The sequence below is a fragment of the Malaclemys terrapin genome, chromosome 3 (assembly GCF_027887155.1).
Source record: "Malaclemys terrapin pileata isolate rMalTer1 chromosome 3, rMalTer1.hap1, whole genome shotgun sequence".
In the NCBI taxonomy this organism is placed as follows: Eukaryota; Metazoa; Chordata; order Testudines; family Emydidae; genus Malaclemys; species Malaclemys terrapin.
The window spans coordinates 192,916,177-192,943,351 of record NC_071507.1 but is presented as its reverse complement, the minus strand read 5'-3'; the positions used below and the strand labels follow the sequence as shown (position 1 = coordinate 192,943,351).

At 42.4% G+C, this 27,175-nt stretch overlaps 1 protein-coding gene across 1 annotated transcript in view; it reads right to left on the bottom strand.

Moving 5' to 3' along the window:
• Positions 1-27,175, bottom strand: part of RCAN2 (regulator of calcineurin 2) — a 167,834-nt gene that overhangs the window by 88,348 nt on the left and 52,311 nt on the right. The gene's annotated exons all lie outside the window — the stretch shown is intronic.

The following is a 27,175-nucleotide window of genomic DNA, read 5'->3' as shown; positions in this document are numbered from 1 at the left end:
TATTCTATAGATTCTTTGCATTCTGCTTAACACCACTGCAAAATGCAGGTCAAGAAATAGAACATTCATTACCAGCATTCAGAGTTGTGTGGAAAAATACAAGAACAGAGGACCACCATTTCTTACTGCATACCAGAAAATAACAATGTTTTCCTCTGATCTGATTTGTGGCTGGTACATTAGTCTCAGATAAGTTATTCCACTGAGCTCAGAGGCAGGTCTACGAGGACACCACAGTAGGTAAAGAATTTCACATTGCTGAAAATCCAGTTTGCAGAATATTAGTCATCCTTCACTGCCTTTGGCGTATGCAGTTGTAACGTGATGCTTCTGTTCAGTGATGTAATGCTAGCTTTTTATAGTGCTGTGTCGCTATGTAACTTGACATGGCTTTGCCAAAATCCAGAACCCTGCTCCCAGAAGGGAAAGCAAGCTCAGGGAAAAGAATTACTACTATGAACAATGATGTTTCAGCCCCAGCAGAAAGAAATTACTTACCTTGTCGTAACTGTGGTTCTTTGGGATGAGCTGTCCATATAGATTCCACTTATGGTGCGCATATGCCCCATACATGAGAAATTCGATTTTTTTTGGCCTTCCCTGTGCCCTCAGGTGTTTTCACGCCCCCTTCCTCCCTCCCTCCCTCCCCTGACCACCCCTAAGGGCATAAAGGTCAGAGTGGGCCCAACCATCTCTCAGTTCTTTCATCAATATAACTGCAGAAGCAGAGAAGGAAGGCGGGTCAATTAATCCACATGGACAACACATCTCAAAGAATCCCAGTTAGTCTTTAAGGTGCCACCAGACTCCTTGTTGTTTTTGTAGTTACTATAAGGCAACTGTTCTTCTTTGAGTGATCATCACATGGATTCCACTTCTTGTGACTAGAAAGCAGGGACCTCATACTCAGGAGGTGGGTGCTCCGAGTCCTATTTAAAAAGGATTGCAGGACAGCTCTGCCAAAACAGATGCCAGATCTTGTGCCCTCAACTTGGAATAGTGCTGGGTAAAAATGCTGGCTGATTCCCATAGATTCATAGATTCTAGGACTGGAAGGGACCTCGAGAGGTCATTGAGTCCAGTCCCCTGCCCCCATGGCAGGACCAAATACTGTCTAGACCATCCCTGATAGACATTTATCTAACCTACTCTTAAATATCTCCAGAGATGGAGATTCCACGACCTCCTTAGGCAATTTATTCCAGTGTTTAACCACCCTGACAGTTAGGAACTTTTTCCTAATGTCCAACCTAGACCTCCCTCCATGTAGTCACCTTTCAAATTTCTGAAATAGGGATACTACTTAGAATAAGCTCTAACCTGTATAGGTGTAGATAATCTAATTAGATACCCATTTAGACAGTGAGTGGATACCGTCTGACCCTTAGTCCTATGTGCAAATGTTACAAATACTCTGGGGGAGAGCCTGAAGGGCCTTGTCCTTCCAAGAAGTATGAAAGAGCCCTGACCCCCCTCTAGGATGTGCAGTTTGGCTTTCCCCTGGTTTGAGTGGGGCTTGGGGAAGAAAACTGGCAGGTGAATCAGTCTTTATGGAACACAATGGAAGGTGGAACAGCCATGAGGCTGTTGTTGAATTTCCACAACTCTCTGAGTGGATACTATGGCTCCTAAAAGTGTGCTCTTCATAGACTGGTTATATAAAGAACAGGTTACTAAGGCCTCTTCTGTGCAGAAGCTCTGGGATCTGGCTTGCTTTCTCCTTGTGGCTGGTGTATAAATGCGCAGAGAGCAGAGCATGACTCTGAATCCTTTAAAGAATAAATGGAGAACTTCATCTGTCCAAGCATTAAATAGCTCACAACTTTCAAACAGGAGGTCCTTGACCATAGTTTGGACCAGTGTATTCCTGAAGACTGGAGCCATGAAGCGCTGTGCATCGCAATTGAAGTGGACACTGAACGTACTGCCATATCAGATGCATATAGAATAACCTGCAGGGATGTTTGGGCCACTAACTGCCCCTCAGACTCTAGAGATCTTAGCTCCTCCTTCTGATCTTGAGGAAGCTGCTCAATGAATTGGGACACCTTGTCCCAATTCAAATCGTCATAATGGAAGAGCAGTGGCTATTACTTGGAAATAGGATTCTGGAGATTAGTTAAGGAGTAGATCTTACTGCTGACTAAATCAAACTTCTTATTCTTAGATCCTTACTCCAATGAGTCAGCTTTGGATATCCCTGTTGCTTAGATCTTTCATGTACAACTGCAACCATTAGTGACCTAGGGACGGGGTGGGTGTAAATACACCCCTACCCCGATATAACGCTACCCGATATAACACAAATTTGGATATAACGCGGTAAAGCAGTGCACCGGGGGGGGGGGGGGGCAGGGTTGAGCACTCCGGTGGATCAAAGCAAGTTCAATATAACACGGTTTCACCTATAACACGGTAAGATTTTTGGGCTCCCGAGGACAGCGTTATATCGAGGTAGAAGTGTATATTCAATTATGTTAGAGGAAACCGGATATTGCTAACTGGCTCCTTTGGAAGTAGGTGACACTAATGCTAAGGTCTGCCACAAGTCCTTAGCTAGTTCTAACAAGCCTTCATTAATGGACATGGGAAGCCTACAGGCATGGAAAAGTGGAGGGTGTCTTATAATTTGTATGACTTTTTTTGTACCACCTCCACTGGAATTTCTAGAGTATCTACCATGTGTCACACCGTCTGGAGTGGCTCACAACTATGAGTGCCAATCTTGGGTCAGACTGTCAGAAAACAAGGGCAGACATCCCATGCTGGTGGTATGTTCTAGAATTAGATTTCACCAAGCCAGTAACAAATGTGAATTCCTGGATCACTACACCAGTCTTACCATGGAGTCACAAACAGTCCCCCTCTTAGCCTCTCCAGTCCATCTTGCTTCCCAGACAAACTGAACTTTGTAATAAAAGGTTATTAAAACCAAAAATCACACCACATCAGGTTTCTCCCAGTCCCAAGAGACCAGTCACTTATCCCAGATCAACTGATAGTCCAGATCTCACAGCAAAGACAACACTGGCAGCCAATTCTATAGCAAATTAACTATACGTTTATTAGCTAAGAAAAAAGAATGAGAGTTATTGAGAGTTTAAAGTTGGTAAAATATAGCAACAGATACATCACAGCTTATAACTCCAAATAGCAGCAGCGATGTAACAGACTGCCAGTTTCCCAAAAATCTTTTCCAGGGTTACCCAGAATATCTTCTTGTTCAGTTATTCTGCCCTGTTAGAATCCAAACAGTCTAGAGATTAAAGCTCTTTCTTTGTATCCATATTTATATCTTCTTACAGAAGACACACTGGCAGTCTCTCTACCCAGGTAGGCCTTTCCTTTAATCATGTTGGGTGAGGAATGCACTTAAACTTTTGACCTCCAACTATATACATAATGGTCACTTGCTTGAAATTAGCATTTTCTGTTAAAGTTCTTAAATCTTCATTAGCATTTCACAAGATTTCTTTGAGGGTAACTTAGTTGCAAGGGTATTTACCATGTAAATGTTCACTATTGCATTATGACAGGAATAGATAAGTGAAAACAATACAAGTAACATCCCATTCGTTTTATGAAATTTAAACACCCCAAAACACTTGTACATTTACAATTACTTTGATGTAATATATATGTGAATTTACCTGAATAAACTCTAACATGACCTGGTCAGCCAGCATCACACCACATACACTTTACAAGTTCTTGCAAGGACATGAAGTCATTCGGCTGGCTAAGCGTAGCAGGAGCAACTGCCACATCTGAAGGAAAAAAACTGCTGTTGAGAAAAACTGTTCTTCCTCACAGTCACATTCTGGCTGTTGCAGACTGTGGGACTGCATGAACTGTCCTATACAGCAGATCTAAGGTGCTTGTAGGGGAGGGAGAGGCAGGAGAAAGAGGATTCCTAGAAGGCTGCATATCTCAGGGAGGCAACATTGCATGTTGTAATGATATGAGTCTGCAGGCCATAGCATCTTATTGAGTAGATTAAGTCCTGCCTGTGTTCATCCCTGCAGTAATGGCTCCTTCCTGCCTCTTTCATATGACAGCTAAATGGAGGAGCTCGTCTGCTCTGCCAGATCTCTTAGATGAACACTATGCCCAGGAACTCAAAGTGGAGCCACGGCTCATCAAGCCCCTTGTCAAAAGAGACTGAGGAGGCTTAGCAGGATTTTTAGCCTCAGGCACTGAAGAGGCCCTCACGGAGCACTCTAGAAGGAAGAATTTGAGACAGGATTCCCCAGCTTTCTGCACCCTCTTGGGAAAGAAGCAGCAGACTAAACACTTATCAAGCTTATGTTGCTCACCCAGGCATTAAAGGCACCTGGAGTGCCCATCATTAAGTGATACAGCAGCCTCACAAGAGGGACAAGTTTTAAATTCCAGGGATTTAGTCTCAGCCATTGCGGCTCAATACCAGTACTCAGTATTAACCTAATCTATATTTTTATATATACAGTGGATGCCACTTATTAGCAATCCTGATAAAGGCAATGTTCAGTTATTAGCAATGTTTTTCTGAGAACCAGTCCCGTCCCATTGACTTTAACATTAACGGAATTCAGATATTGGCAATGGTCATGTCACTTAAGGGCAACTTTATTAGAACAGAGTTTCCACTTAGTAATGAATTTGCTGGCTTCATATCTGAGGCAGGAAGCAAATGCATGTCTCCAGGACTACAGTGCACACAAACTACAGCTGTGCATGCTTTATACACATGCTTTATGCAGTATTCGTAGCACACTGAAGACTGCACAGCGCAGCTGTGCCTTCCTGTTGTGTGCCATGGCTTCTCACCAGATTCTGCGTGAGCCCAGCACAAAGCAACTGCAAGTAGCTGAGAAGTTTGGTTCTCAAAATCTGTTTTGCACATTCTTAAGTATAGCGATGATGATATTTTGAAGGAGCCTGAGATCAGCACAAACCGAGGCCACCAGTGTGGCTGGAAGGCAGACAGTGGTGAAACCTGATGGCTCTGTTTCTGCACAGGCTTGACCAGGGTGCTCAACTCTCTGGGCTGATGCTGAAACAGAAAATGAGTCGGCTGGCAGCGGAGCAGGGGAAGGGGTTCAACCTTTCAAAGGGCAGGTTTATTTTTTGGAAGCCCGACACCACATGGCTCAGAAACAAGATGTTGCCTCCTGGCAGCTGCTGAATGGAAGGTGAGCACCCCAGCCAGCATTCTAGATGAGTTCCAACCACGTGACATCTTCAGCAGTGAGGAGACTGCTCGCTTCTACTGGAGCTTTCTGGACAAGAGGCCTTGGTATGCTGAGGAAAGAGACTGCAGGAGGCAAAAAGCTATGGATTGCATTACATTGTTGCTGTGGACAAACATGGACGGGAAGGAAAAATGGCCGCTTACGGTGATTGGAAAGAGCAAAAGTCCTCTCTAAAGATCCCTAAAGATCATTCGAGACTATCGGATACCTACAGGAACTCTGCTAATGCTTGGATGTCTATTTCATTGTTTCAAAAGCGGCTGAAGAATTGGAACAGGGAGCTGTACCTACAAAGCCTTCATGCGTGCCTGTTGATTGACAATTGTCCAGCTCATTCAGTCAGTGTAGGTCTGTTGTACATTGTGTTGAAATTTTTGCCTTCCAACTCAACCTCAGGATCGCAGCTGATGGACATGGGTGTCATTAAAAACTTCAAAGGCCACTACTGTGCTCATCTGAATGTGAGAGAGTCATTAATTGATGCACTTCAATCTCACTAAGGACCCTTAGGCCACTGTTCTCAGAAAGAAAGATAGGGTTTGTATACATCACAGAAAACATTGGGCTGGTGGATACTGATGGACAATGTTACTGTTCCTGATAATCTGACAGCAAAGGAACTTGAGGTCATTGTCAAGTTTGCCAGTCATGTGTAGATGGCAGGTGAGCTCAGTAATGAGGAACTTCTTGAGACAGTCACAACTTCTAAGCACCCATAGGTTGAAGAGCTACAAGAAGATAATGCATCAGACAAGGAACCCCAAGAGTTTTCACTTCAAGAACGATTACATGCTGTGGATATTTTCCAAAGGATATGCCAGAATCGTGGCTTTGAAATTGGATATGAAGCGGAGCACAAAATTGAGAGGGATTTGGAGATGGTAAATAATAAAAAGCAGACAACATTGGACAAATTGTTTTTTTTAAATTATGTGCTCATTTACTTTGTGTGACACATCTGGAGCACTGCTTGTAAGTATACCAATATCTTTTACCTACATTTACTTCTTATAAGGACAATTGTAGTATGATGTTGTATAATTGTAGTACTATAGTGTACACACACCCCCCTACCTTTTTTTGTTCTACATACACGTCATGTAAACGGCTGGCAGAGAGTGATGTTAGCATCTGACTTTGAACAAAACACCATTTTATTTCCGCAGCTATGCAGTGTAAATGTACAGTATTCAAAGAAACTATTGTATGTTTGGATATTAATTTTTTAACATTGTATTAAACAAAAATATACAAATGCATTTCAATGCCATGCTTCTATAACTACACTCTATTCTTGTTCCATACTGGTACACATATAACATGCACTTAAAAACGGGGGCCTATCATTTATTGGCAACTTTCCAATAATGGCACCTTTTTGCCGGGAACCAAGACATTGCTAATAGACATCCACATTTATTTATTTATTTTTGGCCAATGGGCTTAACAAAAATAATTATTCCTTAACTCCACTTATTAATGAACTCTACTAACTAGCATAATAACTAAGTAATCGCAAAGTGTGTAGAGTAAGCTGACACTGCAAAGATTCCATTTAGCTGCCATGGGCAATAAGAAGGAACTAAGGGATGGTTGGGCCCATTTCGCCCTTTATCCATTCAGGTGGCTGGGGTGTGAGGACACACAGGGCATAGACACAGTCCCAACTGACACTTCCTGCAAAAGAATCTGATCTTGCATGTCTGGAGTGGATCCCACTTCTTAAGCACATGCATGTGAACAATCACTGTTGAATAATGAGGTCTTACTTTGAGAAAACTATTACTATTTCTATTTTCAAAGAAACTCTGCTGTAATTTGCTATGAAACTTTGTCACGTCTCTCTTTGCTTTACCCATCATATATTGAATGCTGTAACTTTCTACTTTTTAAAGGTGTGTATTGGATGTCAGAGTACATTCATGTTATTGCAGGACTGGATAATGCACTAATATACTGCACCCATCATTGTCGCATCTGGGCACTAAATATTGTCCTCAGCAAGGAAAGTACATCTCCCACTGAAGTCATAAATCGCATGCATTTTATCCAAGGGCAGAGTCTGGCCCACACAGACTTAAGATACTTGGCTTGGGTTATGGAGCCACATGGCCATTCCATTTATTTTGGCAATCAGGAAACACAGAATATATCCAATGAAGGGATTTGCATAGGAACATATAAGTCTATATACTACAATTCTGGAGCCTTAAAATTATAACTGTCCTGTAGGATGGCAGTATCTCTTCCCACCCCTTTAAAAAAAAAGAATCCAGGAATTCTGTATTATTGCAGATTTCTCTTTGTGGGGTAGGACTCACATGGTGGACAGATAGAATTTTAAAGCTTTTTGATGATGTATTGATATAATCAGCATTAGAAAGGAAGAGTGGTCTTATGTGACTTTGCATCTGAAGAAGTGGGTTTTTTACCCACGAAAGCTTATGCCCAAATAAATCTGTTAGTCTTTAAGACTCCCTGATGTTTTTATGTGACTTTGGAGATCTAGGTTCAATCCCCTGGCTCTGCCACAGACTTTCTGGGTGACCTTGGGCAAGTCACTTTCTCTCTTGCCTTCAGGTTTCCATCTGTGCAATAAGGATACCACCTCCTTTGTCCCACATCTGTTTAAAGTGTAAGCAGGGATTGTCTCTTATTATGTGCATGTACAGGGCCCACCAATCTCACCTGGAGGCTCTACACTCTACTATAATACAAATCATCATCATGCTGAAACAAACAGGTCCACTCTTGAAAAGGACAAGTTTCAGAGTAACAGCCGTGTTAGTCTGTATCCGCAAAAAGAAGAACAGGAGTACTTGTGGCACCTTAGAGACTAACAAATTTATTAGAGCATAAGCTTTCGTGGACTACAGCCCACTTGTGTCCTGAACAGGCACAATGAGGTGTTTAGCATCTCTTATAACAACATTTGTTTATAAGCTTAGTTCATGGCACGAAAGAGGGTGCATAGGTTTCCCATGAAATAGACACCTTTGCAACCTATGCATCAAAGAGCATGGGACTTTTCTGAGATCAACCCTGAGCTAGCACAGACACTGTGAGCTTTAAATTAGCCCTGTAATAATATAGAACACTTCTCATTTTCTAACATTAGCTAATTCATCCTCACAACATCCCTGTGAAGTAGCTACAATCCGCACTTTACAGATGGGGAAATTGAAGTACAGAGAGATTAAGTGTTGAATTAGAACTGATGAGTTTTTGATTCTCAAGACGCACTATGTCTCTCTCAACTGCTCTGGAAATTAAGACTTCTATTCAGTGGATAACAACACTGCTGGTTCACATGTAGGCTTCTTAGAAAAACAGTTTTGAATGCTGTGCACCGAGTAGTGTTTATAACAGTATTAACTATAATAAAGACTCAAACTATATGCATAAACAAAACAGTAAGAGGACCAAAAAATGCCTCCATGGCTGAACATCCGAGTAGAAGAAGCAGCTATAGTCAAAAAGACATCTTAAAAATTGTAAATCAAATCCTAGTGAGGAAAATAAAAAGGAAGAAACAAAATTAGGCAGGCTAAAAAAGAGCAACTACCAAAAGACACCAAAATCAGTGCTGTTCAAAATATTCATAAACGATCTGGGAAAATGAGTAAACAGTGAGGTGGCAAAGTTTGCAGACAATACAAAATGACTCAAGATCGTTAAGTCCAAAGTTGACTGTTAAGAGTTAAAAAGGGGTCTCACAAAACTGTGTGGCTGGGCAACAAATTGGCCGATTAAATTCAATGTTGATAAACACAAAGTAATGCACACTGGAAAACATAATCCCAGCTATACAACATGATTGGATCTAAATTAGCGGTCATCACTCAAGAAAGAGATATTGAAGTCATTATGGATAGTTCTCTGAAAATATCTGCTCATTGTGCAGTGGCAGTCAAAAAAAATCCAACAATGTTAGTAACCATTAGAAAAGGGATAGATAATGACACAGAAAATATCATAATGTCACTATATAAACCTATGGTATGTCCACACCTTGAATACTGCATGCAATTCTGGTTGCCTCATCTCAAAAAAGCTATATTAGAACTGGAAAAAGTACAGTCCAGGGCAACCAAAATGATTAGGTGTGTGGAATAGCTCCCATGTGAGGAGACCCTGGGACTGAGGCTTCCATATGAGGAAAGCCGGAGACTGTTCATCTTAGAAAATAGATGCCTAAGGGCGCAGATATGATAGAGGTCTATAAAATCATGACTGGGGTGGAGAAAGTAAGTGTTATTTACTCCATGACACAAGAACCACAGGTCACCCAATACACTTAATAGGCAGTATTTTAAAACAAATACAAGTACCACCTCTTCACACAATGTACATTCGACCTGTGGAACTCATTGCCAGGGGATGTTGTGAAGGCCAAAAGTACAATTGGGTTAAAAAAAGAAGTAGATAAGTTCATGGATCACTTGATAAATTGCCTTGTTCTGTTCATTCTCTCTGAAGCATTTGTTACTGGCCACTGTCAAAAGACAGGATACTGGGTTAGGTGGACCACCAGTCTGACCCAGTACGGCCATTCTTATGTTCTAGAGCTGAATGAAAAAAGTCTTAAAGTTAGACAAATGCTTTCATGCAAATTTCAAAAGAAAAATGGCTCAATTTTCATGCAAATTTCATCCAATTTTTAACCAGCTCTATGGTTCACTAAAAAAAAATGTGAACTTTAAATTTCAAAGGCCCCTGTCCCTGTTTCAAATTTTGGTGAAAACAGCAAAAAATTTCATGAATTTTCAACCAGCTCCAGTATTTACCTTTGTGCGTTTTATCACAAAATTTGCACTGTGGTTTTGCTGCACAAATTTCTGAAATGCAGTATCAATTGATCATATGGTCATTTGATGTGATTAGGGAATAGATATGCTTATGAATGCAATCTCTTCTAAACTTCAAAAGGAAATACAGTTAGTCTGATCTTCAGTCTTTTGTGTTTTGAAAATTCTATCTAAGGGAAGAAAGTGACTAAAAGTTCAGGAAACTGAGAATGAGGAGAAGGGAACAAACACTCAAGAGGTGAGCAAGTCTGTACAATGCCTAGAGGATTAAGCAGTATCTACAATTTATTGTCTTCTCTGCGACATGTCTAGAATTTTACCCTTGAGGTAAATGAAGAACTTACAATAACAAGGCAATTATTATCTTGTGGCACAAACGAGCATGCTAGGCATCTCTCAGTACAGATAAGAAAACAGGGTCCCTGCCTCAGAGAACTTTTTATTTAATTTTAATCCAGACATTAATATTGGAGATTTATATAGCACAGGTTAAGGGCATCTCTGTGGTAGAGCAGCCAGGGCAGGGGACCAAGTTGATCATCATAAGTGCTATAGGGGAGGCTCTTTTGTCACTGACAAGATAGATTTAAGCCTAGACCTATGATCAAAGCTCTGTTGGCGAAGTGGACAAAGATTGGGGACCCGATTCTCCCCTGCCTTGCACTGAGCGTAGAATGCTCTCAGAAAAGTGTGGTAACACTTGACTCCCATTTTGTGCAGATGTAAACGGATGCACACGGTGCAGGACAGGAAGGAAACTGGTCCTGCGAGCTTGCAAGTCAAATAAGACTGAATGAAGAAGTTCAGATGTTTACTTTACCATTAGCAACCCAAGGGCCAAGTAGCTCTGCATTTCTCTCTTTTTTTAAATAAAAAAAAAACAAACAGGTTAATTGAATGCAAAAATATAAATAGTGCCAGAAACTAGGTTACTGCAGCACTCAAAAATGCTCAAAAGTCAAGAAATTCCATAATCCCACCGCACTAATTTGAGCACAATGCACAGCCTCCAAGCGGAGGTGGAGCCAACTGAGAGCCTTATTCAAACAATCATTCCTCTCTCCACTGCGTGCAATTGCATAGTAGTGTTCCAGTGCTGATGTTTATTACTCTCGTCAATTATACTCCATGAACAGCTAATGAGATGAGACCTTATTAGAGCAGAGGGTGCTATTGTTTGTGTTACAATGTTACTGTGTGCGTGACTGTAATGTGAACAGGACTGAGTGAATTTCCTTCCTATCAGCAGTTTCATCATTCTTGAAAGAAGAATCAAAATGTGTGTCTGTTTTCTATATAATTTATCAGTTCTGAAAATAATTTCAGTAATGACAAACTGCATTTTTAAATCAGGATATTCTCAATCACAGTGTTCCAAATTTTGTACTCCTGAGGGAAATTCTGTGCCAAAAAATTAAAAATTCTGCACACAATCTTTTAAAATTCTGCATATTTTATTTGTCAAAATAATACAGTATAATCACACCAGTTTAAATTATTTATTTCAAAATACCGGTCAGAAAATAGGTCTGAAACAATATAGACAAAGTTTTCCCCAGGAGTAGCAAGTTAAAGAAACCCCTATGACAACCCAGTTCCTGTTTCTCTTTTATGCTTTTATTACCTGCCTGAGTCTGGGTGTGTCACATGTGCCAGCTGGGCACAACTTGGAGGAAAACACTGCCACTCCGGTCTCAGATCCCCACAGACCCAGAGCTCAGCTACGGAACACCCCCGATGTAGACACCTGCAGACCCTCCTCCCCAGAGCCCAGCCACAGGACACCCCCCAGTCCAGATACCCGCACTCCCTAGCCCCCAGAGCACAGCCACGGGGCACCCCCAAGCCCAGACACCCACACTTCCTCCTTCCAGAGCTCAGCCTCATGGTATTCCCCAACCCAGATGCCTGCACCCCCCCCCCCAACCCTCCATGGCACCCACCTGCATCCCCTACATCCCCAGAGCCCAGCCATGGAGTGCTCCCCACAGCTCAGAAACCCACATCCTCTACCACCCACAGCCCAGGGATCCAGAGAGAGAAAGAGCCTGATGCTGGGTCCTGGGTCTATACACATTTTCCTGCATGCTGCCTCCTTCTTTCAGGACATGCTGGGAACTGTAGTTGCCAGAACCCTCCAGTTCCCCCTACCCCTCGGCAGTATCATGTATTTGTGAGCTGGAGAGGCAGACTCTGCTGGGTCCAGCAGCCCCTACTGGTGGTCAGCATTGCTGCAGCATCAATTCTACTGGGAAAAATGAAATTCTGCACAGAACATTAATTCTACACTAATTTTGCATTGTGCAGAATTCCCACAGGAGTACCAAATGAAGATTAATGAAGGAAGATTTTCTTGCTTCCCCTGGAGTTCCTCCTCTCCAGATATTATACGTCACATTATAAGAGCATTCGCTGGTCTCAAATGACCACAAAGCCCTGTTCTGCTAAGCACAGTATGCATGCCCAGTGAGAGACCATTCCTGCCTCCAAGACATCACACTCTAAGAGTGTAATGGGACTTTTTCCATTAACCTGAATGGGAGCAAGATCAAGCCCTAAGCAGACAAGATAAACAAAAAGGTCGGAGAGGACTTCCCCCAGTTCATAAGGATACTGATAAAAAGCATTTCTGGCTTCGGAAGGCACCAAATGGCCTATACCCTGAACTCTACAAAGGATTTATTCCCATTCCATAAATCAGTTAGTGCAAACACTGATCAAAACACTTTTATATTTATCTGACATACAGAATTTAATTGAGGACTTTGAGCCAACAACTATTTCAGAGAGACAATTTTTGGTAAATACTAATGCACTTATCTTTTACACAGAGAGCTTTCATTGCTGCAGATGGGTGTCATTTAGCTGGTGTTTTACATGAGTGGAGGGATAAAGTTCCAACGTTCCAAATGGCACATAGGGGATCACATAGATGAAAAAGAAAGGGAATGAGAACATCTGCCCTTAAATGGTACATTGTGCCTATTGTTTTTGTACCAAGCTACACCCCAGAGTAAGGGGCAATGCAGATTTGCACTGCCCCATGGGAAGCACTAGGAGACTTCCCAACAGGGGGAGGGATAGCTCACTGGTTTGAGCATTGGCCTGCTAAACCCAGGGTTGAGAGTTCAATCCTTGAGGGGGCCACTTAGGAATCTGGGGCAAAAAATCAGTACTTGGTCCTGCTAGTGAAGGCAGGGGGCTGGACTCAATGACCTTTCAAGGTCCCTTCCAGTTCTAGGAGATAGGAGATCTCCATTAATTTAAATTTAAATTTAAATTTTAAATGCCTACAACCAGAAGTTTGCTTGGGCCTAATTAAATCCGACCCAGACCTGAACACCATCTAAGCCTACTCAACCTGACCCGGTCAAGTCCTTTTCTGACCCTCCCGCCCCCGAATCTGAGTCAGTACCACCACCACCTCCTGCCTGTGGTGTTAGCACAGCAACATGGCCTGCTCCTGCGCCATTCCAGCTGTGCTGTGTGCATGCTGCAGACTGAGAGGCACTGACTGCTCAGCACTCTCACCCTGCACCACTGTGACACTCTGTACCTCGGGGGAACACCCTACACCCCCAAGTTCATCCTTATGATTGTGTGGGATCCAATGCAAAGTTTGTCATGTTGGGTGTCTTCGGAAGGCTCATGACACACTGAGCATTGCTGTTATAGGTTGCAATTTCATGTATATAGTTATGAGGCTGAAAATGTGTCCTGATAGCTTAAAACAAGCTCAGGCAAAGCTCTCCAAGAGCAGAGGGGCAGGTCACGCCTCATCAGGGCATGTATGGGACAAACCCAGCCCAGCCTCACAGGAACAAAGGACACTGGCCTAGGCAGCAAAAAAGGATCTGCTGGACTCTCGAGTGAGTCACCGCCTTCCTTTGGTCAGTTTGGGACTACGATGAGGTAAAGCTCACCTGACTCTAAAGGGGGTGTGGGGGGCAAAGCCAAGAGGGAAGAAAGAACATGATAAAAGGGAGAGACATTTGCCATGCTCTTCCTCTCTCTTCCACCTCCATCTACAGACATCACCACCAAGCGACTAAAGCGCTGATCAAAGGGGAGAGCCTGGCTGAAGGACAACCAACCAGCCTGTGGTGAGAAGCATCTAAGTTTGTAAGGGCATTGAAAGTGTTAAAAGCAAAACGCATTCTAAGCTGCTTTTATTTCATTTGACCAAATCTGACTTCTTGTGCTTTGACCTATAATCACTTAAAATTTATCTTTGTAGTTAATAAATGTGTTTGTTTATTCTACCTGAAGCAGTGCGTTTCGTATGAAGCATGTCAGAGACTCCCCTTGGGATAACAAACCTGGTACATATCAATTTCTTTGTTAAATTGATGAACTTACATAAGCTTGCAGCATCCAGCAGGCATAACTGGACACTGCAAGATGGAGGTTCCTAGGCTTGTGTCTGGGACCGGAGATATTGGTTAGTGTCATTCGGTTGCGCAATCCAAGGAGTAGCTTACATGTTAGAGGCGGTGTGTGAACAGCCCAGGAGCGGGGGTTCTCACAGCAGAGCAAGGTAAGGCTACTTCCCAGAGTCAAGGATTGGAGTGACTTAGCAGATAACCAGTCCAGATAACACCAGGGGAACATCACAACGACACACTATGCAGGCGGGGGCAGCGGACAGTAGGAGCGGGGAAGGAGGAGGAGTGCTGAACCCAAGAGGGGTCCCGTTGTTTTCCCATCCAACCTGGACCTGAAATGTATAGCCAGGTACTATTGCAGGGTTCTACCCCCAACCCTGGTGATGGGTGACATATAAAAAACCCTCAAAACAGATTTACAGGGTGCATTGTACTAAGTCCCTAAGCGGCCAGCCAGCTGTAATGGCCAGTGCATGGGGGGGCAAGACGGTAGAGTCATGCACCGACCCCTTCCCTTTTTGTGCCATGCAGCACCGAGGGAGTAAAGGGAGCAGTTGTCGAATTCTCCCGGGCACAGGGATGGGAATTCTGATTGGCCCTCACATAGGTTACAAAAGAGCCGGGAGGTACAAGAAGCGATAGGAGGCTCTTTGCACTGACCCTACCCTAAAGTCTAGGCAGAATCTGGCCCCTAAAACTACTCAATACCCCTCTTGGCATTTTGAAAATATTTTTAGATCTTAAACTATTTATAAAGCCTTCTCTACAAGGCACAGTGTAAAATAATGTCATGGTGAATCTTCGAAGGCTTGACTGGTTAGGAGGAATTAAATGTCAGTTCAAGATCTAGACAGATTGTTTAATTACAATGACCCATTAATCCCCCCAAAGAATGAAAACCATCCTTTAACTTTTTTCTTTAATCCCTTTGAACCGCTCCTCAACTGTGATAAATTTTATATTCCTTACTAAATAATTCCTCCTTCCCTTAAAGTAAGCATGAATAATTTGTTTTCGCTAATTTTCTTTTTTATTACTAAACAAACTTCTAAAATGGGAATTAAGCCTTTTATTCAAGCTGAGTAGGCAAGATGAAAGCAGCTTTTTATTTTGTAAGGTGACAGCGCACACGGATAACATGCTGCATTTTACCAGCATGCACCAGGCTCCAGAGCTGATTGGGGAGGAAAAAAAATTAAACCATCTTAAAAAGCTAAAAATGCAAATAAAGAGCAAGGAAAAGTTGCTTCTAGTTGCACAGAAACAGATGTCTTGAAGTACTGTGTTTGTAACCTAAAAGAAAAAATTTGCTTGAAGCAAATAAACAGAATAACCATGGGAAGCATTAACTATTTTTTTCCACTTATGCCTGCAATTACACTGCATTTTGAAGTACTTGGGCACATAAAATGGATGGAGAATTTAAAAGGATACATCTGTATTTGATTCCTTGTCTTGCCTGTAGTTAAAGTAAAATACTGCTTTGGAGAAAGGACAACTGTTTCGTGATTTAAAGCAGAGACTTAAATGTCATACCTAAATGAAAAAGTATTACTACATGTTGAGCTCAGATATCGTGCTTGATGCTGTACAAAGTCCCTGCCCCAAGGAGCTTACGACCTAGTACAGACACAGACAATACATTTCATACGCACGATATACCAAGAATAGTATGTTTCAGAGTAGCAGCCGTGTTAGTCTGTATCCGCAAAAAGAACAGGAGTACTTGTGGCACCTTAGAATTTTGTTAGTCTCTAAGATGCCACAAGTACTCCTGTTCTTTTTTCAAGAATAGTACGAGCTTGAGATGATTTAAGAATCTGGCTGGGAGGCTGTGCAGAAAAATCATAGAAGTATAGGACCGGAAGGGACCTCAATAAATCATCTAGTCCAGTTTCCTGCACTTAAGGCAGAACTATGTAATAACTAGACCATCCCTGACAGGTGTTTGTCTAACCTGTTCTTAAAAACCTCCAATGACGATGATTCCACTACCTCCCTAGGCAATTTGTTCCAGTGCATAACCCCCCCTGACAGTTAGGAAGTTTTTCCTAATGTCCAACATAACCTTCCTTGCTTTAATGTAAGCCCATTGCTTCTTGTCCTATCCTCAGAGGTTAAGAACAATTTTTCACACTCCTCTTTGTAACTGTCTTTTATGGACTTGAAAACTGTTATGTCCCCCATCAGTCTTTTCTTCTCCAAACTAAGCAAACCCAGTTTTTTCAATCTTTCCTCATAGGTCATGTTTTCTAAACCTTTAATTATTTTTGTTGCTCTCTGGACTTTCTCCAGTCTTAACATTTTTCCTGAAATGTGGCACCCTGAACTGGACACAATACTCCAGCTGAGGCCTTATTCCACGGAGTGGAAGAATTACTTCTTGTGTGATCTGAAGGGAGGGAATTTGGCACATGAGGAGAGACACTTCTAAGCCTCAGAAGGGATAACTAGGAAGAAAACATGAAAGAACTCACTTCCCCATACTTTGTCGAAAATAACCTAAATTATGTGACTCTCCGGGCATGCTGCAAAAGGCTTCTATGTGGAAGGGGTTTTGGATAGGGTTGAAATTGTGTTCCCAGAATGCCAGAGTTCAGAAAGGAGCCCTTTTTATGGGTAGCTGGCTGGCTAAGTTATTTGTTCCTCTCTGAATGTTTGTTTTAATGCTATTGTAGGTATTATGTTATTATAACATTAAATGTCAGGGTGCCCACAGCATCTTTTAAATTATTTAAATCTAATGAAATCAATGATCAATAAGATGGTGAGTGTAAAGAAGATACTGTACAAAGAGAAGCAAAGTGAGGGCAGATAAGGGTGTAGGAAGTAATGAGCTATCCAGAGCTTTTGGTTGAGAATAAGAAGCTTGAATTTGGTGTTGACGGTGAGAAGAAGCCAGAGAAAGGGTTAGAAGAGGGGAATGGTATGATCAGAGCAGCAGGAGAGGAAGGTGATTTTAGCAGGATCAGTTTGGAGGAGTGGAAGGGAGCTCAGACAGAAGCAGGTAGCCAGAAAAGAAGTAATAGCAGCAGTCAGAGTGGTAGATGATCACAGCATGGACTACAGCTCAGGGGGAAAGATGGATTTAGGAGATACTTTCAGGGAATTTCTGTCACTGCAGAATCCAACACCTGATCCCAAAAACAAACAAGAACCACTCCAGTTTTCTCCATCGATACAGAAGGCCAGAACCACATACCTGGCTCAAGGCCCAGATGTGCGTTGTGAGGGCAGAGACAAAGGTGACACGCAGGTTACAGGCATTGATAAAAACGGCAGATGGTGAAGTATTTATCAGTGACAGAATGGAGAGGGTTTCAGAGGAAAGGGTCAGGAGCTCAGTTAACCGTAGTCAGCAATGCATACAGGATGAGATGTCAGCGAGATAGAGGGAGTCAGGTGAGGTGGGGCGAGATGGATTGGTGATGATCACACAGGTAGTAGCTGAAGCCATATGAGTGGATAACAGTACAGAGGGAGAAGAGGAGTGGCCAAGCAGAGTGGAAGAGGCAGCCCCCTGACAGCTATTTAACTGAGGGGCAATAATAGTCCCGATCTCCTCATGAACAAATTGAGGGAGACAAAAATCATATCCAGTTCTGCCAGGAGCCCATCACGACCTTGGGATGAATGGCTACACTGGATCCGGTATGAAAACCCATGAATTCAATCTGGGTGCTGTCTTTGAGAACTGGCATTGAAGAGGTACCCAGGTCTGAGCAGCATGATCAACTAATGATTCTAATGAATCTCTAATTAAAATGATTTAATTACACAAGCTGATTAGGTTACAATGATTAATTCAATTAAGTATGACTCAATAGCCTGTGATTGTAAAAACTGGCCTTTTTACTACTCTTTGTTCTGAGCTGCTCTCAATATGGAAGCCTCCTCAATAACACAATCACAATGCAACAGTGGCCACAGGAGAGCATGCATGCGGAGTCTTGCATTAAGAACATCAGCATTCCTATATAGTTACTGAACCCACTAGGAAATCCCAGTAGTGGACCCAAATGCTGGTTTGGGAAATGTAACTATCACTGTAATTCAATGGGCTGGTCATGCTGTCTGGAGTGGCTCACAACCACCAGTGCCTACATCAAAGCAGACTGTCAAAAGCAGGGCAGACACCACAAACTGACAGAATGTTCTAGAATTAGATCTCACCAACCCAGTACCAAATGTGAACTTCCAAAGTACTACAACAGTTTTATAAGGGAGTCACAGATAGTCCCCTTAAAACACTCCAGTCTATCTTGCCACTCAGACAAGCTGGACTATGTGATAAATGGTGATTTACACCCCAAAAAAAAAAAAATCACAAATATTCCAGGTTACTCACAGTCACAGGAATACCAGTCACTCACCCAGGTCGAGTTGCATCCTAGATCTCACAAGACAGACAATACTATAGAATTAGCTACCAGCAAACTAACTAAAGATTTATTAGCTAAGAAAAGAAATGAGAGTTATTGAGAGGTTAAAGCAGGTAAAAGATATGTACAGGTGAGTTACAATCTATAATTCCAAATGACAGCTGAGATGTAGTAATCTGCCAGTATCTCAAAAGCCTTTTCAGGGTATCTAGAATGTGTCTTGGAATCTCCACTTTGCATCCAGTACCCTTCCCTGCAAAAGTCCAAACAGTCCAAAGATGCAGGATTCTCCCCTGAATCCATATTTATATCTTCTTCTCACAGAAAACAAGCTGGCAAGGTCACCACTCACATGGGCTTTTTCTTTGATTAGTGGAGAGAGAGAGAGCAGAGTGCATTTAGAGCCTTTGATCTCTGATCATCACACACAATGACCACTTGCCTTCAAATGCACAAGAATTATCACTTTCCTGATAAATTTCAGAGTAGCAGCCGTGTTAGTCTGTATCCGCAAAAAGAACAGGAGTACTTGTGGCACCTTAGAGACTAACAAATTTATTAGAGCATAAGCTTTCGTGGACTACAGCCCACTTCCAGCATCCGAAGAAGTGGGCTGTAGTCCAGGAAAGCTTATGCTCTAATAAATTTGTTAATCTCTAAGGTGCCACAAGTACTCCTGTTCTTTTTCCTGATAAAGTTCTTCATATGCATTAACCCATCAAAGAGAAAGAAGTATATCTAGTTACAGGGGTATATACACAATGTAAATGTTTGCATAACAAGATACAGATAAGTGAAAACAATGCATGTAACATCCCACTAGTTTTCATGAAGTTTAAACACCAATCACTTTGATCTATACTAATACATAAATAAATTGGCCTGGGGCTTTGTCACGAGCTGGCACCTGGTTTGCCAGCATCACTGGACTTATGTGAATGGCATGAATCTTCACACCTGTCATGATACACAGAACACCTGCCATAGGATTGTTCACTGGGTGGTGATAAGACGAATCCTGCAATCCTTTATTCAGAAGCTAGGACCAGATCTTGAGAACTTTTACTCACTGAGAAAAGAACTCCTCACATGAATAAGAGTTTGCAGACTTGAGCACTTAGAAAAGTTCAATGCAAGTTTTGCCTTTGTGTTAGGCGGTGGAAGAATCCCCAAAAAAGGGGAGGTTAACTTTGGGCTTTCCATTCAAGATTTTCTTCCTCCTCCTCCCCTCTGCTTTTTTCAGTCTTTCCCTAGTGGGAAGTGGATCCAATAACTTTGAGTTGAACTTCCAAACTCACCATATTGGAGTGAGTTTGAAATTAAGCTAAGCGTGTCCATCCTTTACAAACATGTTGGCAGTCAGACGCTTATTGGCTTCACATCTGAGGAGGTTGCTGAGTGAGTTATCTAGGGCGGACTAATTTGCATACCTGAAATAGACTTCACTTAAACAGTATTTGGATAGTAGAATTTGCATAACTAAGGCATCATGTTGCTCTTGGGCAGTCTCTCTGTAGCTGTCTTAGTTGCACCTAACCTGTTTTGCGGCTCCCCAAGGCAGAAGAGCAGATCTGGATTTCAGCACATTTAGAGAGACAACATGGGTCAGGGAATATATTGTATTCAACCAACATCTGTTGGTGAGAGAGACAATCATAGAACAACAGGGTTGGAAGGGACCTCAGGAGGTCATCTAGTCCAACCCCCTGCTCAAAGCAGGACCAATTCCCAACTAAATCATCCCAGCCAGGGCTTTGTCAAGCCGGGCCTTAAAAACCTCCAAGGAAGGAGATTCCACCACCTCCCTAGGTAAAGCATTCCAGTGCTTCACCACCCTCCTAGTGAAATAGTGTTTCCTAATATCCAACCTAGACCTCCCCCACTGCAACTTGAGACCATTGCTCCTTGTTCTGTCATCTGCCACCACTGAGAACAGCCGAGCTCCATCCTCTTTGGAACCCCCCTTCAGGTACTTGAAAGCAGCTATCAAATCCCACCTCATTCTTCTCTTCCAGAGACTAAACAATCCCAGTTCCCTCAGCCTCGCCTCATGAGTCATGTGCTCCAGACCCCTAATCATTTTTGTTGCCCTCCGTTGGACTCTTTCCAATATTTCCACATCCTCCTTGTAGTGTGGGGCCCAAAACTGGACACAGTACTCCAGATGAGGCCTCACCAATGTCGAATAAAGGGGAAAGATCACGTTCCTCGATCTGCTGGCAATGCCCCTACTTATACAGCCCAAAATGCCATTAGCCTTCTTGGCAACAAGAGCACACTGTTGACTCATATCCAGCTTCTCGTCCACTGTGACCCCGGGTCCTTTTCTGCAGAACTGCTACCTAGCCATTCGGTCCCTAGTCTGTAGCAGTGCATAGGATTCTTCCGTCCTAAGTGCAGGACTCTGCACTTGTCCTTGTTGAACCTCATCAGGTTTTTTTTGGCCCAATTCTCTAATTTGTCTAGGTCCCTCTGTAACTGATCCCTACCCTCCAGCGTATCTACCACACCTCCCAGTTTAGTGTCATCTGCAAACTTGCTGAGAGTGCAGTCCACACCATCCTCCAGATCATTAATAAAGATATTAAACAAAACTGGCCCCAGGACCGACCCTTGGGGCACTCCGCTTGAAACTGGCTGCCAACTAGACATGGAGCCATTGATCACTATCCATTGAGCCCGACGATCTAGCCAGCTTTCTATCCACCTTTACAGTCCATTCATCCAGCCCATACTTCTTTAACTTGGCGGCAAGAATACTGTGGGAGACCGTATCAAAAGTTTTACTAAAGTCAAGGAATAACACATCCACTGCTTTCCCCTCATCCACAGAGCCAGTTATCTCATCATAGAAGGCAATTAGGTTAGTCAGGCATGACCTCCCCTTGGTGAATCCATGCTGACTGTTCCTCTCCTCTAAGTGCTTCATAATTGATTCCTTGAGGACCTGCTCCATGATTTTTCCAGGGACTGAGGTGAGGCTGATTGGCCTGTAGTTCCCCGGATCCTCCTCCTTCCCTTTTTTAAAGATGGGCACTACATTAGCCTTTTTCCAGTCATCCAGGACCTCCCCCGATCGCCATGAGTGTTCAAAGATGATGGCCAATGGCTCCGCAATCACATCCGCCAACTCCTTTAGCACCCTCGGATGCAGCGCATCCGGCCCCATGGATTTGTGCTCATCCAGTTTTTCTAAATAGTCCCGAACCACTTCTTTCTCCACAGAGGGCTGGTCACCTCCTCCCCATACTGTGCTGCCCACTCCAGCAGTCTGGGAGCTGACCTTGTTTGTGAAGACAGAGGCAAAAAAAGCATTGAATACATTAGCTTTTTCCACATCCTCTGTCACTAGGTTGCCTCCCTCATTCAGTAAGGGGTCCACACTTTCCTTGACTTTCTTCTTGTTGCTAACATACCTGAAGAAACCCTTCTTGTTACTCTTAACATCTCTTGCTAGCTGCAACTCCAATTATGCTTTGCCCTTCCTGATTTCACTCCTGCATGCCTGAGGAATATTTTTATACTCCTCCCTTGTCATTTGTCCAATCTTCCACTTCTTGTAAGCTTCTTTTTTGCGTTTAAGATCAGCAAGGATTTTACTGTTTAGCCAAGCTGGTCGCCTGCCATATTTACTATTCTTTCTACACATCGGGATGGTTTGTTCCTGCAACCGCAATAAGGATTCTTTAAAATACAGCCAGCTCTCCTGGACCCCTTTGCCCTTCATGTTATTCTTCCAGGGGATCCTGCCCATCTGTTCCCTGAGAGAGTCAAAGTCTGCTTTTCTGAAGTCCAGGGTCCGTATTCTGCTGCTTTCCTTTCTTCGTTGTGTCAGGATCCTGAACTCAACCATCTCATGGTCACTGCCTCCCAGGTTCCCATCCACTTTTGCTTCCCCTACTAATTCTTCCCTGTTTGTGAGCAGCAGGTCAAAAAAAGCTCTGCCCCTAGTTGGTTCCTCCAGCACTTGCACCAGGAAATTGTTCCCTACACTTTCCAAAAACTTCCTGGATTGTCTGTGCACTGCTGTATTGCTCTCCCAGCGGATATCAGGGTGATTAAAGTCTCCCATGAGAACCAGGGCCTGCGATCTAGCAACTTCTGCTAGTTGCCAGAAGAAAGCCTCGTCCACCTCATCCCCCTGGTCTGGCGGTCTATAGCAGACTCCGACCAAGCTTCTGAACCACACAGAACTCTTCTTCCAGTCTGGGAAAGGTACTCCGAGTGTCACAGCTAAATGCATGGTGGAACAGATTGTTTAGCATTAGTGGTTCGCACATATTCTAAGAGACCATGCAAGATAGAGCACTCCCAGCTTGCATCCCTGACCACCTTGGCTAATAGCCATTGATTGGTGAGCCTAACCTCTATGAATTTATCTAGTTCTTATTTGAACCCCATTATATTTTCAAATAAAAGTTTCAGATCTCAATCAACTGACTTCACAACATCCCCTAGCAATGAATTCCACAGGTTGACTGTGTGAAGAAGTACTTCCTTTTGTTTGTTTTAAACCTGCTGCCTATTTCATTGGGTGACCAATGTATTACGTGAAGGAGCAAACACTTCCTAGTTCACTTTTTCCATACCAATCATGATTTTATAGACCTCTATCATATCCCCTATTAATCATTTTTTCCAAGCTGAAAAGTCCCAGTTTTTAAGCTCTCTTCATACATAAGCTGTTCCATACCCTTAATCATTTTTGTTGCCCTTCTGTATACTTTTTCCACTTCTAGTATATCTTTTTTGAGATCGGGTGACCAGACTACATACAGTATTCAAGATATGGGCAAATACAGGGCTGGCTCCAGGCACCAGCTGGAGTAACGATATTGAATCTCTTTTTGCAAAGCATTTAAGCTCTGCGGATGGAACATGGTATACAAGTGCTATGTATTTATTGTTACACCTCAAATGCCCACTTTAGCAGCCCTTCCCGCTCATCTGCGCAGAAAAGATGGAAAGTTGGATCCAAAGTTAAGTTTTCATTCACTGATGCTCCAGGAATGAATCAAAAAATCTCTATCACCTGCGGCCCAGCAATGAAATTTCAAGGAAAGCAAGGTTATTTAACAATAAAACTGTTCTCTCTTTCTGCACAGTGACCTGATAGCTAAGTTGGTGAAAATCTTTCATCCCAAAAGACACAGTGCATCAGTTATCATGAATCACTATTTGTTTACCAACCTATACACAATGCCAGGCAAAGGCTAAAGTTTGAAATAAAAGTTTCACACATTCATCAAATGCCTTTGTTTTGTAACAACATTTAAACAGCGATACAGGGTTTTGTTCCTCTCTCACTTAAAACTGATGTACATCAGGAGTAAATCCAATGAAGTCAGTGAAGTTACATTGATCTATAACTGGTGAGAATAATCAGGTCAACATGCATTACTTCCAATGCCTGCACAGCATTTTGGTATTAGGTTTTTGTTTCGTCTCCCATACTGCTTTTTAAGGCACGAATTTCCGTTCCTGTCCCCCCACCACCCAGCTCTCAATGTGAAAAAGGATATGACATTTTGGCTTAAATACTAATTTCTTTTCTTTGGGATAGAATGTGCAGTAAACCTCACAATAGATTTTGGCTATTCAAAGAAGCCTGAAGGAGTTAGGAGTCTAATGACATTCAATAGAATTTGAGTAACAAACTCCTTCGAAAAATCCAATTTCTATGCCCTACTGATATGGAGGCAATCATGGGATCCAGTCAATCATCAGCTCGGCTTCCAGTAAAAGATCTTCTTTCTCGCCTTGCTAAGGAGAAATTTTGAAGCACCACATGCAGCCACACAAACTTCATCTCTGTCCCCATGCTTTTTAAGGTGTAATGACTTTGAAGACTCATCCAAAGACAAATCTTTGGAATCTGTATGTAAAATATTTCTAGCCGTACTTTTTATGTCAAACACATTGATGTTGTACATTTCTTTTCAGCTAGATTATTATTCTAACACTGTAGCTAGGAGACAGCTCTGGAATTGTCCCTGGCAAGGTGACACTTATGCCAAAAATTCTAGCATCAGTAAAGTTTTCACATAGGAAATGCTTTAGAGATGTGTTTGAACCAGATATAGCATGATCACACAAGGGTGCCCTCAGTTCAGGAGCCCAGTGGAAGTCTGCCCCCAACTGAGGATGCCCTTAAGAATTCCCCAAATCAGGGAAACCAAACCCAACTTGGGACCACAATTATGCCAATTCAGGAAGCCCGCAATTCAGGAAAATTAAGCATTACTGAAAAAAAATCTTCAGTGGAGAAACTGATGTAATGAAGCTCTACTTAGTATATACCCAGTGCTATTACAGCTAGTACCCTATCTTTTCGGTCAGGTGCATGGAGGTTTATTAGCGGATCCCCTTTATTCAGTGGTTCGTTTACCCGGTTATTGTTTTGACTTGCCTAAGCATCCAACATAAATTAGAACAGTAAAGCTTATATGCTTTTAGATTCAAGCATCCACTTAAATGCCAAGATACAGAAAAAGGCTGCAGAGTAACCCAGTCATACTAAAGCAAAGTGCGCTGTGAGAGCTAAGAAGAGAACCCATGGCTCTGGTCTCCTGCTCCTCTGTTTGGATGATCAATTGACTATGGTTTAAATATTGTTGTAAACAATATTCATTACATTTAGACAAACTTTGAACTCCATGCTATTTCACCATGGCCAGTCTTGCATTAGCATACTGAATTTTTCCCACTTTCATATACATCCCAGTCCAGGAGTCCATGCAATGCAGTCAACAGAAGTATTAGGAGGACAGGGAAGGAATATAGGAGCAGGTCCTAAATGAGAATAAAAGCACAGTTTGAGGACAGATCACTTTTATTGTAACGATTGTTGTCACTCAGTATCACTAGATGGAGATATTAGTGCAGGGCAACTGTCACCGTGGCCAGCTCTAGAAGCGGTTTTCTCTAACAGCTAACACATTTGCAGTGAACCAACAAAAAGTCAGCTGGCTTTTCTAGCAGGTTAAAGTTTGCTTCCTTCTTTAAAATATATTTAATGTTTGCAAGTATGTGAATAGATACAACATGCACTGAAAAGAGAAGCAGACTAAAATCGAAAGGGTAAATCTCTCCTTGCCTACACTCAGATTATGAACAAGCATCCTCACATTCTAAACACCCGTTCAGTTAATTTCAATATATCAAGGCAATTCCTTGTACATGCTTGGTACAACTATTCCTGCTGTTCCAGATATCATCTGGAGCAGAAGAGTTTTAACAATTAAAGGCCTGATTCCTTTCTCACTTACGCATGGTTAAAAATGGTCCTCAATGAAGTTAATTCAGATTTATACCAATCTAAGAGAGCAGAACATGGCCCAAAAGACATAAATCAAACCTACAAGAAATTAAGCTTCATGGGATCAGTGAGTTTTATTACGAATTTGTGTTGTGTTGTACCTATGGGGCCCATCTCCACTGTGACAGGTGCTGTACAAAGGTCTAACAAAAAAAGTCACTGCCTGAAGATCTTACAATCCAAGTATAATGTGCCAGACAATAGGTGGTTACAATAAATAGGTGTCATTAACAAAACAACAAGGCACCCTCAAATCCTGTGCTTCCCCCACCTCTTTTTGCTTCTTCTGCCCTCCCTCAAGCACCTTCTAAAAGACATTTCCTCATTTTAAAACTGCTTCAAATTATGAAGTTATTAGCATTTGAAAATCAGATACCTCAACTGTACAGCAGCATTTTAATGCATCCATCCCGTGTCTTTATTTTAATTTATAAACATATGAGTGATCATCCCAGGGTCTGGTCAGTTTTACAGGAATTTTTCAATGAAATTGTGGAATTTAATCAAAGATGAGGTCTCTTACAGTCCTACTCAATAACTCATCTAGTCAAGTCCCCTGCACTCAAGGCAGGACTACATAATAACTAGAACATTCCTGACAGATGTTTATCTAACCTGTTCTTAAAAACTTCCAATGATGAAGATTCCACAACCTCGCTTTGGCAATTTGTTCCAGTGCTTAACCACCGTGATAGTTAGGAATTTTCCCCCCTCCCCCAATTTCCAACCTAAACCCTCCTTGCTGCAATTTAAGCCTATTGCTTCTTGTCCTCTCCTTGGAGGTTAATGAGAATAATTTTTCTCCCCTCTTCCTTGTAACAACCTTTTATGTACTTGAAAACTTATCGCTCCCTTCAGTCTTCTCTCCTCCAGACTAAAACCCAATTTTTTCAATCGTCTCTCATAGGTCATGTTTTCAAGACCTTTAATACGAACATAAAAATGGCCATACAGGGTCAGACCAAAGGTCCATCTAGCCCAGTATCCTGTCTTCCAACCGTGGCCTATGCCAGGTGCCCCAGAGGGAATGAACAGAACAGGTAATCAT